The sequence below is a fragment of the Solea senegalensis genome, linkage group LG3 (assembly GCF_019176455.1).
Source record: "Solea senegalensis isolate Sse05_10M linkage group LG3, IFAPA_SoseM_1, whole genome shotgun sequence".
Classification (NCBI taxonomy): domain Eukaryota; kingdom Metazoa; phylum Chordata; class Actinopteri; order Pleuronectiformes; family Soleidae; genus Solea; species Solea senegalensis.
The window spans coordinates 8727510-8744066 of record NC_058023.1 but is presented as its reverse complement, the minus strand read 5'-3'; the positions used below and the strand labels follow the sequence as shown (position 1 = coordinate 8744066).

The window sequence follows — 16557 nt, the reverse complement described above, 5'->3', positions numbered from 1 at the left end:
GACAAATAAGACAGTGGTGTTATGTTGCACTGAGAACTGGGGTTCACGCCTTAACCTATTGTTTTGCTGTAAAAAATTGGGGGACTCCAACGTGAGTGGGCCACCACGACACCAAAGCATCTCAAAAGTGGCGAGTGGACGTCTCATATACAGTATGCAGTCCCCTCTGCAGCTTGTCAAGGCATTCTGTCTTTAACAAACCTCCAGCACTACAAATATAGCTTTTAGCTCAGTGTAAATTCCCATCCCTGGCTGTGGCCCTAGCAGGACACCTTGGTATGTGAATGAATCATGTACCAGCAAGCCAAGCCTTTAAATTAAACCATCCACCCATGCTGAAACAGATCATAGCCGGCACATGTTCCCGGTTCAGATCTATTTAGCTCTCCTAAACACTCAGTTAAGCAAGGGGGAAAAAAACTCGACAGGGGGCAAAGGATGTGACGCACCACGAGGCAAGGCTCAGATTAAACATTGCAGACACAAGAGAGGATGAGGCTGAAGAGGATTTACAGTAAGTGCAGTAAGAGTACAGCAATGGCTGCCAAACGGATGACAACTCAGAGATTCAGAGATAAACCTTCAGGACGGGAGATTGGGGTAAAACGGGAGTAAGAGGGATAAATGCATACACGGTACAATTAAAGTGGTTGTGGTAAAGGGTGAAGAGAGAATAGAGCTTGTTAAGACCTACAAATGACGTCGACAGGAAAAAAAAGAGGGGAGAGAGAGACAGGACGGAAACGGAGGAAACAAGCAAGAGGATGCTGAGGAAGGAGTGTTTTGCGAGGCCTCCCTCCATAATGATCTCTGAGATCTTTACTAATTGGGCAAATCTCTGTGCAGGCACCCAGCACCCTGCTCTCAAGAACAGGTCAGACAGGAAGGGGAAAACATTTACAGACACAAGGGGGGTGCCATGAAAAGGTTGAGCTTTGTGAGTCTAATGAATTGAGGGGTTCTATGAGAGCACCACTGACCTCCACCTAATTCCCTGCTCTCCAATTGCCTTAATTCCTCTTTCCACACACTTCAGGTTTTGCTCATCTGTTGTAAATTTATGAGCAACTTAATCGAGTGAAACAGTGGAAAATACATTTGGCTTCAGATGATAACTCAACTGAGGCTCACGGTGGCCTAGGGACCTTGTTTGTAACAGTGTGGCTGATGGGGTGAGGGGGTCTGAGAGAAGGGGAAGAGTGCTCTATGAGGGCAGGAGCAGTGGACTAATTTATGAGCGTCCTGATCAATTGGTTAATTAAGTGGAGAGAGGAGAACATGGAGTAGGCAGGGACCAGTCTGGGTCGCCAAAGGCAAAGGGAAAAATGAAGGGTGGATGAATGGGCAAGTGGGTGGAGGTGAGCCGAGAGAGCCTGGGAGAGAAGATTTTAAAAACTGGAGATTTGGATGACCTTGTGCTCAACTGACCACTCAGTATTTCTCTGATGAAATGCTAGTGATGATTAGGAACTACTGGCTCACCTGTTTGAATCGATACAACCCCACCTCCTCAGATTTGTCAAAGTCTTACTAAATAAGATGTCCAGAACACAATCCACGGGTCAGTCGAGCGAAGACCTTTGAAAAATCAATTCAGGTATTCACTCGTCAACAAAATCTCGATACGAGGAAAACATGCACCAGACACATGTACTCATCCTCTGTGTTTGCACTTCTGCAGCTGTCCTGTCCTCCTTGGAAATGTTTGTATTCCACAGAAAAGGAAATACAGAGAGAGAGAGAGGAGAGGCACTTAAATGAGGAAAAAAAATAAATAAATCAGGCCAGGAAATCCTGCTGACTTGCGCCTTCTAAATCGACACCCCCTTCTCCTGCTCCCTGACTTATTTACAAGTCTCTAGAGTTTAAATCTAAATGCAAAGAGATTGTTTCATGTAGATACCCAGGGAGCACTGGTTGCTTTCTTCCCAGGTCTTTGTCTTTGAAGGAAGAAAACAACAAAAAAAAACTGTACCCGACACCATTAATCCATCGAAACGCAACACACTTGAACATATTTTCCACCAAAGCAATCTCGCCACTCATTAGCTGCTAACACCTCTGTGTGATCAAGGTTACACTTCCTATACTCGGGCTAATTAAGGTGAAAAGACCCCATCTTTCTTCCTCTAATGGTGCGCTGTGCACATCTTCACGTCGCCTATACATTCCTGTACCGCTTACTGCGAAACGGCACGCTCCCTATACAGCTCGGGACGCTGACGTCACAGTACCACGGTAACGCCCCCCGACGCGGTTCATCCATAGACGTATACAGTTGACCGCATAGAAAATCAGAAAATATGCCAGACAACTTGTATCTTCGTGTGCAGTTTTCAACAGTGAAGATGGTGGATAGCTATTGTGCCAAAACAGTCAGAGACAGGCTAACGGGTCACAAGTCTGCGTCAACAACGTCTAACCCCTGCCTTAAACGTTATATTTACACACTTATTGGCATCATAAGGATCAGATACATTCCCTTAGTTTGCGATATATAAGTCTTGAATCCAGCACCGGTCCCATTCATTTTGCCGCATCGGTCTCACGTGACGTCCAGAGCTCAATACTCATCTTGTCTAATCTTTGTTACTCCCGTTGTGATCCCGCCTGCCGCTTTGGTTTCCACATCCACAAAACCAGCATTCCTGTTCCTTTGCATTTTTACTCCATCTTTTTAACACCTGAGGTGAATTGCACAGACAGTCCAAAGGGACAAATGAAGGGCACCGCACAGAGAAGATGAGTCATTTTCACCAAGATACTGTAGCCTGTGGGTAGCAGATAAGTACACTCAATAAAGTCAGGCGCAAGTCAGAACACTGACATTTATGTCATTTATGTTATAGCCTGGTGCTGTGAGCCGCTGCTTCTTCTCAAAGCATAGCATGTGAAAATCTACTCAAGTGGGGTGTCGGGCCCAGGAGTGATCCACACAGATTGGAAATTAGTTCTTCTTTCCTGCCACCATTTGTCAGCAGAAGAATTGCTTCGGCCTTGAGAAACAGTGTGAAGAGTCACAGACGAATGACTTCACCAGCGAGCATTGTTTTCGATGAAGGATGGGGAATACAATCGCCGCATCCTTAAATATTAAGAAAAGACAAAAAGAAAGTGCCTGTAGTTAAAATAAATCAAAGGAGAAAAGGCACGGTAAAAGGTTTTGAGGCGTTCACTCTTCAGTGCTTGCACAAAACGCAGACCCTTCCTGTAATGCCGCTTCACGTGCCCACGTGAGTGCGCGTTCATCCTGAGGGTTCGTGTTTTCTTTGTTGATTGCGACAGTAACAGGGACAATCATTACCTGCTAGGCATCATCGAGCGCAAAAGTCTAACACCGCCGTTCTGACGCTCATTCATCACTGTCGTGGCCCTGCTTCTGTTCCTTACAACACACACAAATACATCCAGAGTCTAGCAAGGGCCTGTCAAATAAGAGACATCCTAATTCCCTATAAAAGAAGCCCCCCTTATTATTTTTTTTTATTAGCATCCGCCATCGTGACAGCTAAAGCCCAGCAGCTTAACAATGCATCAACCAAAGCTAAACGGCATTCGGAAGTACTTGAAAAGACCCATTTGTTTCAAGGGGGAGGAGGTGAAGCTCAATTCTTAAGGTACGCTTGAAGAACTGATGTGAAACACATGCCTCAGAAGAAAACACCTGCAAAGGAGAAACGGTAAAGAGAAGCATGTTGCTGGAAACGGCTCATCCATAGCTCCCACAGGCAGCATTCTTAAAAACAGCAGTAAGCCCCAGGAGATGGACAGCAGCGACTCGTATCGCAGCATCCTCAAGTGTTGCCATTATCCAGCAGCTCTGGCCATGCCTCAAACCCAACCACCGCAACCTACCATCACTTATGTCAACACATGGACATCAAGTGGATAACAGTCTAGTCTGTACTATAGGACAGCCACTGGCTGCACCACCATGGAGGCTCATTATGTTTGACTGACTGAGACCAGCGTGTATGTGTGTGTGTGTGTGTGCGAGAGGGAGATATGTGTTTTATAACAACCCTCATCATTATACAGTGCAGCCACAGTGATAACACTTCAGCTTGTTGGCCAGCACAGCGACTACTGCTGCTGCTTCCTTTGCCAGTATTACCATTCAACTGGTCCTTTTCTAGCTAGTTGTTAGGGCTTCCACTGACAGCTCATACTAATATGTGTGGTGGTGTGTCAGCTCATACTAATGTGTGCGCAACAGCGGGGAAGAGGTAGCATACAGCAGATGTTAGGAGAGCAAAAGAGAGATGATGGTGTAATGTTGTGGCATTCCCCCCCACCCCCCCTTTCTCTTGCCCTCCCTGTTGCGCAGTTCCCTCCTTCACAGCTTGCTTTTTTTAAAACACCCACCTATTTGCTCTTTGGCTTGCTTCCTCCGCTCTTTTCGAATTCCCTGTGACATCCATGGTCACTTGACTTTCCGAGCACATTCTCTCGTCCTCTCTGTGTTAAGTGTCTCAGGGAAGAGGGCAAGAATAGTGGCTCACCAGGCTGCCCGTCTCCGGCTACGTTGACCCAGAGCTTGTTTGCGATGCTGAGGGGTTTACTGTGGGGTTCTCGCAAGGCTGTGGCTACTCCTGACCTTGAGACGCTGTCAGTACTATATCTCACTCAATTTGTCTGCGTACCCGTCAGTGGTGATACGTAACACGCGCTGAATAAGTCCAAGGCGTACTGCAATGCTGTGTTTTGAGACACCGTGATGGCCGTGTGCTTTTCATAAACACATAGAGCTGTAAAGTTATGTTGCTATGAGCTTTAAGTGCAAGATCCCTGGAATATAAAAAGGACCGCAGAGAGGTATTAAGGCCAAAGAAATAAGCACACAGGTGCAATTCATTGATGCACCAAAAAAAAAAATGCGGGGAAGTCACCTAGAATGCCGGAGGGATGAGCTGCTCCACTCAGAGCAACATGGATTCACACTGTCAATCAATCTGACTTGCCAGAAAGCAGGATATATTTAATCCTGGCTGTTGCTGACTCCAGTGCGGTTGATTCCATCAAATCTATATCTTGCTTTCTATTCAGGCCGTGACTCTGCATCACAGAGGCATACAATCCCATTGTAGCCTTGCACCTCTGTTATGAAAAGAATTGTTTGTTAAAAAAAAAAATCTTTGCAGGTTTCTGTTGTCGAAGGGATTGAAGGAGCTGTAGCTAGCCTCGTGTCATGTCAAACTTATTCATAATGTGTTTAGTCAGCATTCACTCGGTGTCACATCACTCTGCAATGAGCGCATTGGTGGGAAGGTAAACACAATAATTGTGTTTTCATCATCTTCATTTTTTGGTCGTAATGCAAATACTTGCACCATTTCCAGCGCATTCATCGTCCGGTCATTAGCATGTAAATAGCCATGAATGTTTGGAGTGGAATTTACATTTAACAAATGCACCAAGCACTCTTTATTCCCCCATTTGGATGAAGTGAAATACTGAAAGGAGGACAGAAAATACAAAACACTAACAACTGTGATAGTGTCACTGAGATCCACTTGTTGCTGGCACGTTCATTATGACATTTCACGTAGAGGTGACACAGAGGTGACAAAAACAGCCACCACGGTTCAATGGGAGCAGAGATGCACCAGGTATACCTGGACATTTAAATGTGAGAGAGGCTTTAAAATGGGAGCTCACAGTCCTGAGGTGGCTGGCAGATGTTCTGGGTAGTTTCTAACCATCTCAGTGTCTTTGCTTCTCACTTTTATCCCTTTGAAGAATAAGTTAATGTTTATCGATCGTAGTCGGTGGTCAGCCTGGTTCTAGCAGGGGATGGGAGGAGTGGTGATGTGAGGAGCAGCTTGCTTGCTCGAGACTCTGGGAAGCGAACATCAGGTTTTTCAATCAAAGTATGTCAGAAAGTGTTCAACCTTGATCTAACCTTAATGAGCCCACCGGGGACAACACAGCACTGTTCGCTGCAGGTTGACAGAAGACACGGGGATTTGAAGACAAAAGGAGAAGACAGAGGGGGGGAAAAAAGCTTGGGGTGAGTGCATGAGAGGAAAAAAAGCAGAGGCACGCAAAACAGTAGACACTATAGCACGATATAGAGAAAAGAGGAAGACTGAGGCCCAGAGAATAAGAGAGGAAGGATTGAGCCGGGAAAAAGTAATGACTCTAAACCCTTAGTCTCCATCTTGCGCCCAAGAGAGCAGAGATCGTATTCAATAGGCAAAGAAAAAGAGGAGAGATGGGCCACTGTGGAGGGACTGTGGGAGACCAGCACTCGAAGAGAAACGCAACAAAACAGACACACTTGACAGGAAAAGCGGAGAAGATGGAGGTCCTTCAGTCAAAGAACACTCCCCAGTAATATAATGTAATATTTCAGTTCCACACTCCCCTCAACATCTCGAAAAGAAAGATCACTAATATTCACTGGCCTGCACCGCCGAGGACGACAAAGGTTTAATCACAAGAGATGAACATTTGCCGGACGCGTTTCTTCCTCCACAGCAATAAAAAGGTAAATAAGACATGTTCAAATGCTTAGGTTTGCACATTGTGACAGTTGTAAAATATTTGATCGTAATGATTTCATGTCAAGATTGTGCACAGCACCAGAGAACATTGTTTACTGGGTTTTATCATTAAGGGAGAAAAAAATGCATCCTCCAGCTATTTGAACATTGCTGCAGTCAATATGATGATGTCAGTTTTTAGGTTTCCTTTTGATTAATTTTGTAGCTTTGAGATATATATATATATATGTGTATATATATATATATATATACATACATATATATTTATATACACATACAATATATATATATACACATATATATGTATATATGTGTATATATATATATACATATACATATATATATCTATATATATAGATATATATATATGTATACACAATATACATATACATATATATATATAAAAAGAGGACGCATGCCAGAGCACACATGCAAACCAATGAAAACAAAACATGGGCTTAAGGTTTAAAACGTATGCGGGGCTTATCCATCCCGAAAGATACAAAACATACATTCTTTGCAAAATGAAAGGGTAAAAAAACAAAACAGGTTTAATCTCCCATTGAAACAAATGAATGAGTAAGTCAATTGTTCAAGCAGCTCAATGGTTTGAGACCAGAGGCCGATGAATATACGAATGTGGGGGGAAAAAAAGCCATGAACAAAAATCTCGGTGAGTTTGTGTTAATGGCAAAGCTTTGCGGTGCATCTACACGTATTCCATTTATTGTTATAGACAAACAATATTTACCGAAACCTGTGGAACTACACGCACACGCACACGCCATCTTGTACCACCATTTGTCCACAGCAAATGCAAAAGAATGACATCCTTTTTTACCCTTTTTTTTTTACCCTTGTTTTATTTACTGCAAAAAAAAAAAACCAAAGGACCCCATGACCAGAGTTGAGTTACCAGCGAGGACACGTTATACTGTATATTCTGCCATGGTGTTGAGCCTCCACTCACATGGAGAACAGTCTCACTGAGATACATTTCAGTATCGCCTTCCAAAATTGGGTGTTCATCAAGTGTGTGCCTGTCTAACTCACGGCCCCCAGTTCCCAATTTTAAAACCGGATCCTTCGAATGTGCAAAAAAAGGGTACCCACAATTATTCAGCCTGTCAATTACACAACTGCTAACTCTACGGTTTGCCACACTGGAGCTTTCAAGGCTGAAAGGTGGAAGGCGATTCGCACACAATAAATATTGTGCCAGTAGGTCTGCACCTTTCAACAAAGTTCTGTAAGCGACAGAAGATGTGAGCAACGGCGCCTCCCTGAGGACCAGCATGTTCAGCAAGCCTTGGCTTCCCTAATTTATTTCGACTTTAATAAAACAAACATTTAATTTCACCAGCATCCATCGGACGATTCTCTAGTTCTCCTGTCAACATGTCAGCTGCTTTTATCCTTTTACACAGATGTCTTTTCTCGCCTACATTCAAAAATAGCCAGAAAACATCAAAAGCTCACATGCTGTCATGGATTTACTAACAGTAAAAATAAATACTGGAGATAAAAAAAAAACAAATTAGCAGCAGTTAATGCCCAGGTAGGCCTGCTGATGACTGAGAGCATGAATGAGTGAGACCGTGACGATCATTTCAACGCACTCTGTCACAACACTGGCCTGCATCTGTTGACTGCTTAGTGACCCGCACACTAGGAGCCATCAATCTAACCAGCAACATGCTCTGAATGCCTCATCCCATCTGCCTCCAGCTTTGCTGCACCTTTGGGCAGCACTGAGCAATGGTTTCAGGGTGTCTTGCATGATTTTTTTTTTTTTTAGTAAGGACACACACAAACAAAGGTAAAATATCAAGTTTGTGCATGCATAATGTCCTCACAAATAAGGCTGCAATGATACATAACCGTCGTCACAATTCAATTATATCATGATACTTCAGGTGCCGATTCAACGGTATTAATAATTGCGGTTAACCCGCGGTTCATGCTTCCAAAATGAACGCACATCGCATGTCGGTTAGTTATTAAATGCTTACATTTAGCTGCCTCTGCACGTAATGAAATACATAAAATCTCAATGTTCACTGAGCAAGTGCTGCAAGAACAGACTGGACAAATATGAGCCTTGAAAATAACATGCTTCACATGAAACTTTCAGAACTCTCGACTGAAAACAACAACTGACAAAAAATAACTCCCAGTGCTTTTTGAGGTAAATTGGCAACGTGCTATTTTTAGCTGTTAGCATCTGTTCATCGAGCTAGTATAAATATGTCAAAGATTATGTTTAAAACATCTGAAAAACATGGGATTTTATTTCACGTCCCTAAAGAGTGTGGTGTTTACAGACATCCTCCAAAAGGACAGGCATTCTGTTTGATTTCGTGAGCTCAGTGAAAATCAGCCACTGAAGCCTTAATATACACGGACGACATGCTGTATTACTGCAGACATGCTCCACAATGCGTCCCTAATTCTTCCATTCCTATTCTCCGTCAAACACAAATGTCTGCGATCCCTCTACACACTGCATGAATGTGCCACCTTTATCCCCTCTAAACATCTCCACGGGTTCTTCAAAGTTTCCAGCCCGCTGCCATCCGGATAAAAAACAACTCCTCTGTGACAACATCTATTTAGCACAAGGACAGCCGCACATTTTTCTCCATTAAAAAGCTTTCTCGCCACAGAAGAGACGTCCCTCTCTGCTTTATAGGGCCAGACTCGCTGCTTCAACCGAGCAGAGAAGGTGAGCTGAGCCAAGCCGAGCCGAGCTGAGCTGAGTGGAGCTGTCTTCCCCTTTCTCGTCGCCGCAGATAAGAACAGAGGTCCTCTTGTCCCCAATGAATTCTATCATCTAGCAGGGCCTGCCCATCCAAATGACCCACAACACCAGCCACAGCATATAAATGCACCCCATTCTTCCAGCTCTGTGTGTGTGTGTGTGTGTGTGTGTGTGTGTGTGTGTGTGTGTGTGGCGGAGGATGCTTTTAGGGGAATATGTTCTCATGGCTATGGCGTTTCCTGAGATCTCCTCGGGGTAAAAACCCCATGAAAAGACGCTCCTATTTAGTTGAAGGATGATTAAACCATTGAAGAGAGACTTGACAATGCTGACAAAATAAAAAAATGTCCCTTTCACTATTGTTCATTGGACTCTTTTCACATACGGTGGAAGAAGCGGTCCCCGAATGAGCTAAATCCAGCACCGACGCAATTCTCAGTGAAGCACTTTGATTAACGGCCAGCAAATTCTGCACATCAGGAAGCCAGAGCCATGAGCTCAGTGTGACTGAATGGCAGCCTCTGTGTCTCATTTCACCACAGGAGCTCCCGAGTCCATGCAAGTCCTGGGGATGCATCTTCTCTACTGGAAAGGAGAGGCTTGCCTGCGTGAAACACCAATCATTCGCAAACAGCCATGACATCTCTGCTCAGCAAATTCACGTATGCACATCCACATGCAAGGGCCGGACAAAAAAAAAAAACAAAAAAAGTGCAAACATGTGACATGCTTTGGGCAAATGGGAATTTTGTCTTAGTGTTGCAGCTGACATGTATCTCCTTATGCAGGAAACAAGCAGTTTAACATGAATAAATAGTCCTTTTTAGGCCATTTCGTCTACAAAATGAATTGATAAATAGATTCACTGTGTGGCTAAATGAAAATGCCCAATAATACTAATTCATTCAGGATAAAACCACTCTGGACTGTGTCATTCTCAGCCTACCTGTTAATGTGTGACTGCCACTGAAGACTCCCCTTCCTTGTGTGTGTGTCTTTGCTCTCCTGAGATTTCTTCCTTCTTCTCCTTGTCCTCTTCACTATCCCTTCCTTCACTCGAGCAAAAACTGTGCCAATAAAGACAAAAAGGATGGAAAATAGAGCCCCACAAAAAAAGGGGTTAAAAATAAATCAATTATAACATTTCTTTCTTTTTTTTTTGGTAAAAAAAAATAAAGAAGAAAAAAAAGGAAGCCACTTCCGGCAGCACTAATAATACCTCGTTCAGTCCAGCGGGGCCAGCAGGTGGGTCTTCATGATAGGAGACGATGAGTGCAGACCAACAAATAAAGCCGCTCTACTGCATTACACAGCACATACACAGGGATGTTGTGTGATTCTCCATCCGAGCACAGCACAACATGCATTCATCCGCCTCAGGAGGAAAGTCAGTGTTTATCGAGGCCCTTCAACGACAAAATAACCCCCAAACAACCGGGACGTGTCTGCAGGGACTCGGCGGATGTGGCAGCCGCGGAGTGTCACCTGTGCTGAGCAGCGGTTGCAGCTCTTCCTGCGGTCGAAACGGCTTTATTTTTCACCCTGGGACAAAAAAATCCTCGTTAAATCCCCTCAGAAAAGACTCCGAGCAGCGCCTGGAGCCACGGTGCGGTTCCCCGGTACGGTGTTGTCGGACGGCGGTGCCGCTTCTGCCCGTTTGTCGCTGTGTCTGTGCCCGCGACCGCTTCAGCTCGCTGTGGCACGCGCGCGCTCACAAGCCCGCACGCTCGCCCCCGACGTGACGCGCGCCGCAGTGTCCTCCCCTAGCAAGCCGGTCGCCTTGGCAACGCTTTCTTCTGACCTCAATATGGTCGCTTCCTTTTTTCTTTTTTTTTTTTAAAGAAAGACAGACAGACATAGAAATGCGTCGCGTTTTAGCAAAGCTTCTGGCGCGCGGACAGCATCGGCGCGTTCACCCGCTGGTGAGAATGCGTATTAATCCGCTCTCTTGGACGCAGAGGTGTCGTGAGGTCTGTCTCCATCCTCTTCTGCAGGGGAAGGATGTGAAAAAATTAGTGCTGAGGAGTTTCTTTTTTTCGGCATCCCTCTCCTCTGCTCGCATCCAGCCGGGCAGATCTGCATCAGCATGACGTCAGAGGACGTTAAAGTGATACAAGCCTTTCTGTGTTTTTTTTTTTTCTCTCCATCCTTCTCCCCAGTTACCCTCCTCCATTCATCCATCCATTCACCCTGCATCTCTCTCTTTCCCTGCTGTCACTCTGCCAGTCACCTTTTCATTCAAGCATCCATCCATCCATCCTTCTTTACCTCAGATGCTCCCCTCCCATCACTTTATCCATCATTTAACCTTTCAGAGACAGCGTGAAATTTTTTATTCCCTCTATATTCATGCAGCCCCGGCTAATCCCCACACCAGATGAATATCACATCAGCATTTTAGAGCCAAACGGGGTATTAAAACATTCATAACGATATCATAGGAGATAGAAATGATCAAACGTACATAAATAACATCAGGATATACGCTCACTTTTATGGGCTCTCTGATTTATTGGGGTTGGTTTGCTGACTTCACCAGCTTGCACATTTATTTATGTTTTTCCGTCAAGGGGTACTAACCATCGAACATCCAGCATGGCCTCATCCCTGGCCTCATCAGTGCAGATGGTAATGGCTGCGTGGTGGCAGCACCTGCTCCCTCTTGATCCAGCACGGACGCATGTCTGTCTTATTACCGGACTCGTAACACGGCCAAACATCTGGCCCAGTCACTCTCGCGCCGCAGAACCATGTATCTGCAGTTGGTGGGATGGCACCAGCCTCACAGGCAGAGGCGTCGTTCGGGAGTTCAGGGGCCCCAGCTCGGGGGAAATGGACCCAGACACCAGGCAAAATTAACCTTTAACATCTGCAGTTCTAATAGTCAGATTTGACAGTTTACATTCATAAATACAGGTGCCTTGTTTTTTGACTTTTATTAGTCCTCCACACATGCAATAAAACATGATTTCTAATCAGAGCTGAATATAAGATTTTTGAGTCTACATAGGCCTAAATAATTCAGATTTAGGTAATAATGACAGGGAAAAATCAGATATGAGTCAGTATAACTGTTCACACCTGCCATTAAAACACATCCTGGGTGCTTCTCTGAGGCCTTGAATAGATTGCAGCCCAAATCTGATTTTTAAGCATATCCACATTGTACCTAGCTTGCTTTTTGGATGTCTGGACAGCTAAAAACACACAAGGTCCAATTTTTCCAAAGTGGATTCAGACCACATACGAAGGTGGGTTCAAATCTGATCGTATTTTTTCCACATCTGTTTAAATCTGAACATCTTTTAAAGTGTCCTCCCTCCCAGGATTCCACACGTATCCGTCACGTAGGGTCTCTGTTGTGAGGGACAATAGCTTAAAAATCAGAAGAAAGTTTGTGCCATTGCGCCACATAACAGACTCAGATTCCAGAATCTCATCCATTTTGTTGACTTTGTTCAGACTATTGTGTTTGTCCAGTATAGAAATCCATGTGGAGGACTAAACTAGACAATGTCAATATGGACACATGCAGATACACGGATATACACACGGATGTGCTTACAAATCCCATTTAGGCTGCAGTCTAAACAAGGCCTGATTGTGACCACATGTGATCGGATCTGGCGTCACTCACGCTGTATTCAAATACAAACAAGCTGTAACCAGTTAGACTGTACATGTGTGTCCACTGTCAATGTCGATGAAAGACAAAAAGAATTGAGTGAATCAAAGCACTACTTACACTGCTGTGACATGAAAAAGCTAGCTACTAATGAATGAATGAATGGATGCTGATTAGTGTTGTTAGTCTCATGCATGCTCAGAAATGTGGCCACACTTTTGGGTTATGATCTGAAGATGCATTCAGGAACTGGGTAACTGTGATTGGGTGGATGTTAATACCATGTCTGAATGAGGCTTTTATAGTTTACTGATGAAGTAGCTGTTGCTTGCATTTCATTCAAAAGAGATTCTCACTTAATTAAAAAGGTTTGGAGGAACAAACTCAGCCGTTCTCTGGACCCTGAGCAATTGCCTGCTTTGCTCCCCTGTGCTCACAAAAGTAAAAATCCAGATCCAAAAAAAGCCTTGGGGAAAACCTTGTTTTTTTTTATTTATTTATTTATTTCACTGAGTCTGGAGAGCGAGTGTTACCCTCTCTTCTTTCCCCGAGCACATCCAGGTGATGCTCATGGGCTCACAACTCATCACAGAGACGATTTACTGTTCGACATCCACGTGCCGGCGCTGGACCTCCTGGTACAAACCCCAGGCAGATAGACGGGGTTGTTTCTCCACTCACGTGGTGCTGAGCGAGCCGGGGCAGTCGTCAATCAGGCAAAACATCGTGTCAGCCAGTCCTGCCTTTTTACCCACAGACAACCTGAGGGACACTGATGGAGAAAAGAGAGACGGCTCCAGGGCCGCAGTATCTCAGCTATCAAGACAAATTGTCTTTGGTGGTGGATGTACATTCTCCTGTGTGTGTGTGTGTGTCATGTAAGGTGATGTTGATGTCCTTCACTTGATAGACCCTATAGCCAAGCATCAAAGGTAATGGCCCACATGGGAGACCTGACCACCTGAGCCCATACACACACACACACACACACACACAACTCCTTGCAGTTTGTCCCTGATGCTCCACGTTGCTGCACATTAGCAAACACTTGTGTCACAACATAAATATCCCACTTGCTTTCTCTCAACACACACACACACACACCTTACATGCACATGCACAAGTACACACACTTGGACATGATGTATGCTGCGTTTGAGGTCAGGTTGCCAGTGTGGAGCCCCAAGGGGGAGATGGAGAATGCCGTGTTTATGCATGTTCTCAAGCATCTGGGTCACAATTATTGTGCATAAATGGCGATTGGTGTAGCTGTTACATGTGAGTGACCCCATCTCTCGGCTATCAGAGGAGAACAGCTCCACAACAGAACAACAGAGAATCCCAGACGTTAAGGTTTATCACAGACACAGGATAACAGTATATGTCATGTCATACATATAATGTAAATAAAAACACACAAGTATGCACAGGACACGCCAACATGTCCGCGCTGCTGTGAGCCGTTATCACGCCCATGCACAGGCCCGGGGATTTAATATTCCATCAACGACAACAGGCTGCTGCTGCTGCTACTGCTGCTGCAACAACAACTACATTTTTCCAATCAGACAATCAAATGATTTGTTTTGCTTGAAGGTATTTGCAATAATACGTCAGCGCAATCTCGTGAAGCCATTAACCCTTCTGTTTGAGACACCCACACTGTGCAGAGAGGCTATTTTTTCCCCCTGCGCCTCATAATTTATTTTCCAGCTACCAGATCCCGCTGCTCATGCCCACGGACTTGAAGTCGGCTACAGTACAGAGACACAACAGGATATCAAAGACATAAAAAAAAAAAAACATTTATGACTGATTACATGCATGCAGTCACCTGCGCACGTGCCCTCATTATATGCATAATTACAGACTATCATTAGAAGAAGAAAAAAATCTGCAAAGACTCCAGTGAGCGGATGCCAGGAGATTTTAATTGATAAAGCTGTTGTGGAGGGGGGACAAAAAACTGGGCTTTAGCACAAGTGGATTGCAGCTTTGCCAGGAGGGGAAGAGTAAGTGCATGGCATGAGTACACGTGAGATGAAATTTGCTCATTCCCTGACGCTTAATTCCTGCAGCAGTAATTACCTTTAAAGCTGAGAATATTAAAAACAAACTAGTGACCAGGAGAGCAGTTCTTTCCGTTGTACTGAATCAGTAAAAACATTAGTTCAGGACTTCCTGCATGACCAGAAAAAGTCCCTAAACTAAAATACGACTGAACAGGTTGTGATTCGGCTCACGACCGCTGGATTTCCGCAGCGCTGTTGCTACATACACCAAAGGATTCTTAAGTCTTTTTAACTGATCTACAGTTGAGCATTGTTCGGTTTGATTCCTGAAGAAATTACTAAAAAAAGCGCCGGCTACAGTCGAAATGAGCCGAGCCACGTCGTGCTCAAACTGTATAATGGAAAAGCGCCATAAGTCTGGTCTCACTCCCCCCTTAACCTTCCTTTCTTCCTCTCCCTTTCTCCCTCACACTGACTCCCACTTCAGAACTTTGTCATTGGTAATTCCCTCTGACTTTGCTTGCAGCATCACATTTATTCTCCTTCTCTTTCTCCCTCTCTGCAGCGCCATGAGGCATCTGCCCTCAGGGTCAGTGACTGGTATTCTCCCAACACAACTCCCTCCTCCTGTCCCACTCTTCACCTCGTGGCATGCGTGCTGTGCTTCTCCCACTCTTACTTATCGCGGTGAGGTTGGAGTTACGTCTCGGCACAGTGTTTATTTATCGGAAGTGTGCTTTTTTTGACGAGTTTGTTGGACGCATTCACAAGCAGGTGCAGAGAATCAGTGCAGCGTGAATCAGCCACTGGACAGAATCATAGCTCGAGCATAAAGCATTGCGGAGTTCGGCCCGAGAGCGAGTCGCATGCGGCAGTAAACATGTTTGTCAGTGACTCAAAGGTGTGTGATCCCCGCTCTGCTCTGACCTTGCAACTTTTTATCATTTTGACAGAGGGAGACGATAAAACACGCTGTCGTTCTGTTGCTGCAGCCACGCTCACGTCTTTGTCTTTGGTTCCAGGGATTTGGGATCTCACAGAAACTTCCGAATATAAACAGACACGAGGCGGACTGTCTGCGCCGTGAGTTGACGGCTGTTGTGTGCAATGATTTGTGCTGAGAAATGCAAAAAAGACTGTGGATGACGCCATGCTTGTACAAGTTATGGTTCTCAATAAGTTGTCATTGGTCATTGCGAGGTTCTGCTCATGCACCAATCGCCATTGAGTCATAAATATTAAACATGTTTAATACTTTAATACGATTTTAAATCAGGAAGACTCTGATATAACCAATGACGTTATAATCGAGTCTTTTAACCCTTATCACTACGGACAATTTGGCCGGATAATCGGTTCAAATCAGCCTAAAATCAGAAGACCCCAGGGCCAGTTTAGGATAGAAATCTGGCCAATTATCATCGAATATTTGACGTCAGTTTTGTGGGTTTAGTCTTTAAGTACACCCTATCGAACCGACTTAAAGCAGGCGGACAAATCGAGCAACAGCCTTGTGCGCATACAGTTGAACATTTGGCAGATATTTCATGTATGAGTTAAACAGTGTGTAACAATGTTTCTCGTACAGTGAATGGAAACCGAAGCACAAGTCATCCTGCATGTCCAAACAAGAACACAAACTCTTCTTCCAAC

General features: G+C 44.6%; 1 protein-coding gene across 3 annotated transcripts in view; it reads right to left on the bottom strand.

Annotated features, from left to right (window-relative positions):
- Positions 1–11362, bottom strand: part of nlgn2a (neuroligin 2a) — a 166399-nt gene extending 155037 nt beyond the window's left edge. For 2 of the 3 annotated variants that reach the window (XM_044020809.1, XM_044020808.1), the window contains exon 1: positions 10214–11362. The gene's annotated coding sequence lies outside the window, so the exon portion shown is untranslated. The remainder of the gene's footprint in view (positions 1–10213) is intronic. The other variant, XM_044020807.1, reaches the window with a different exon arrangement.
- Positions 11363–16557: the final 5195 nt, after the last annotated feature.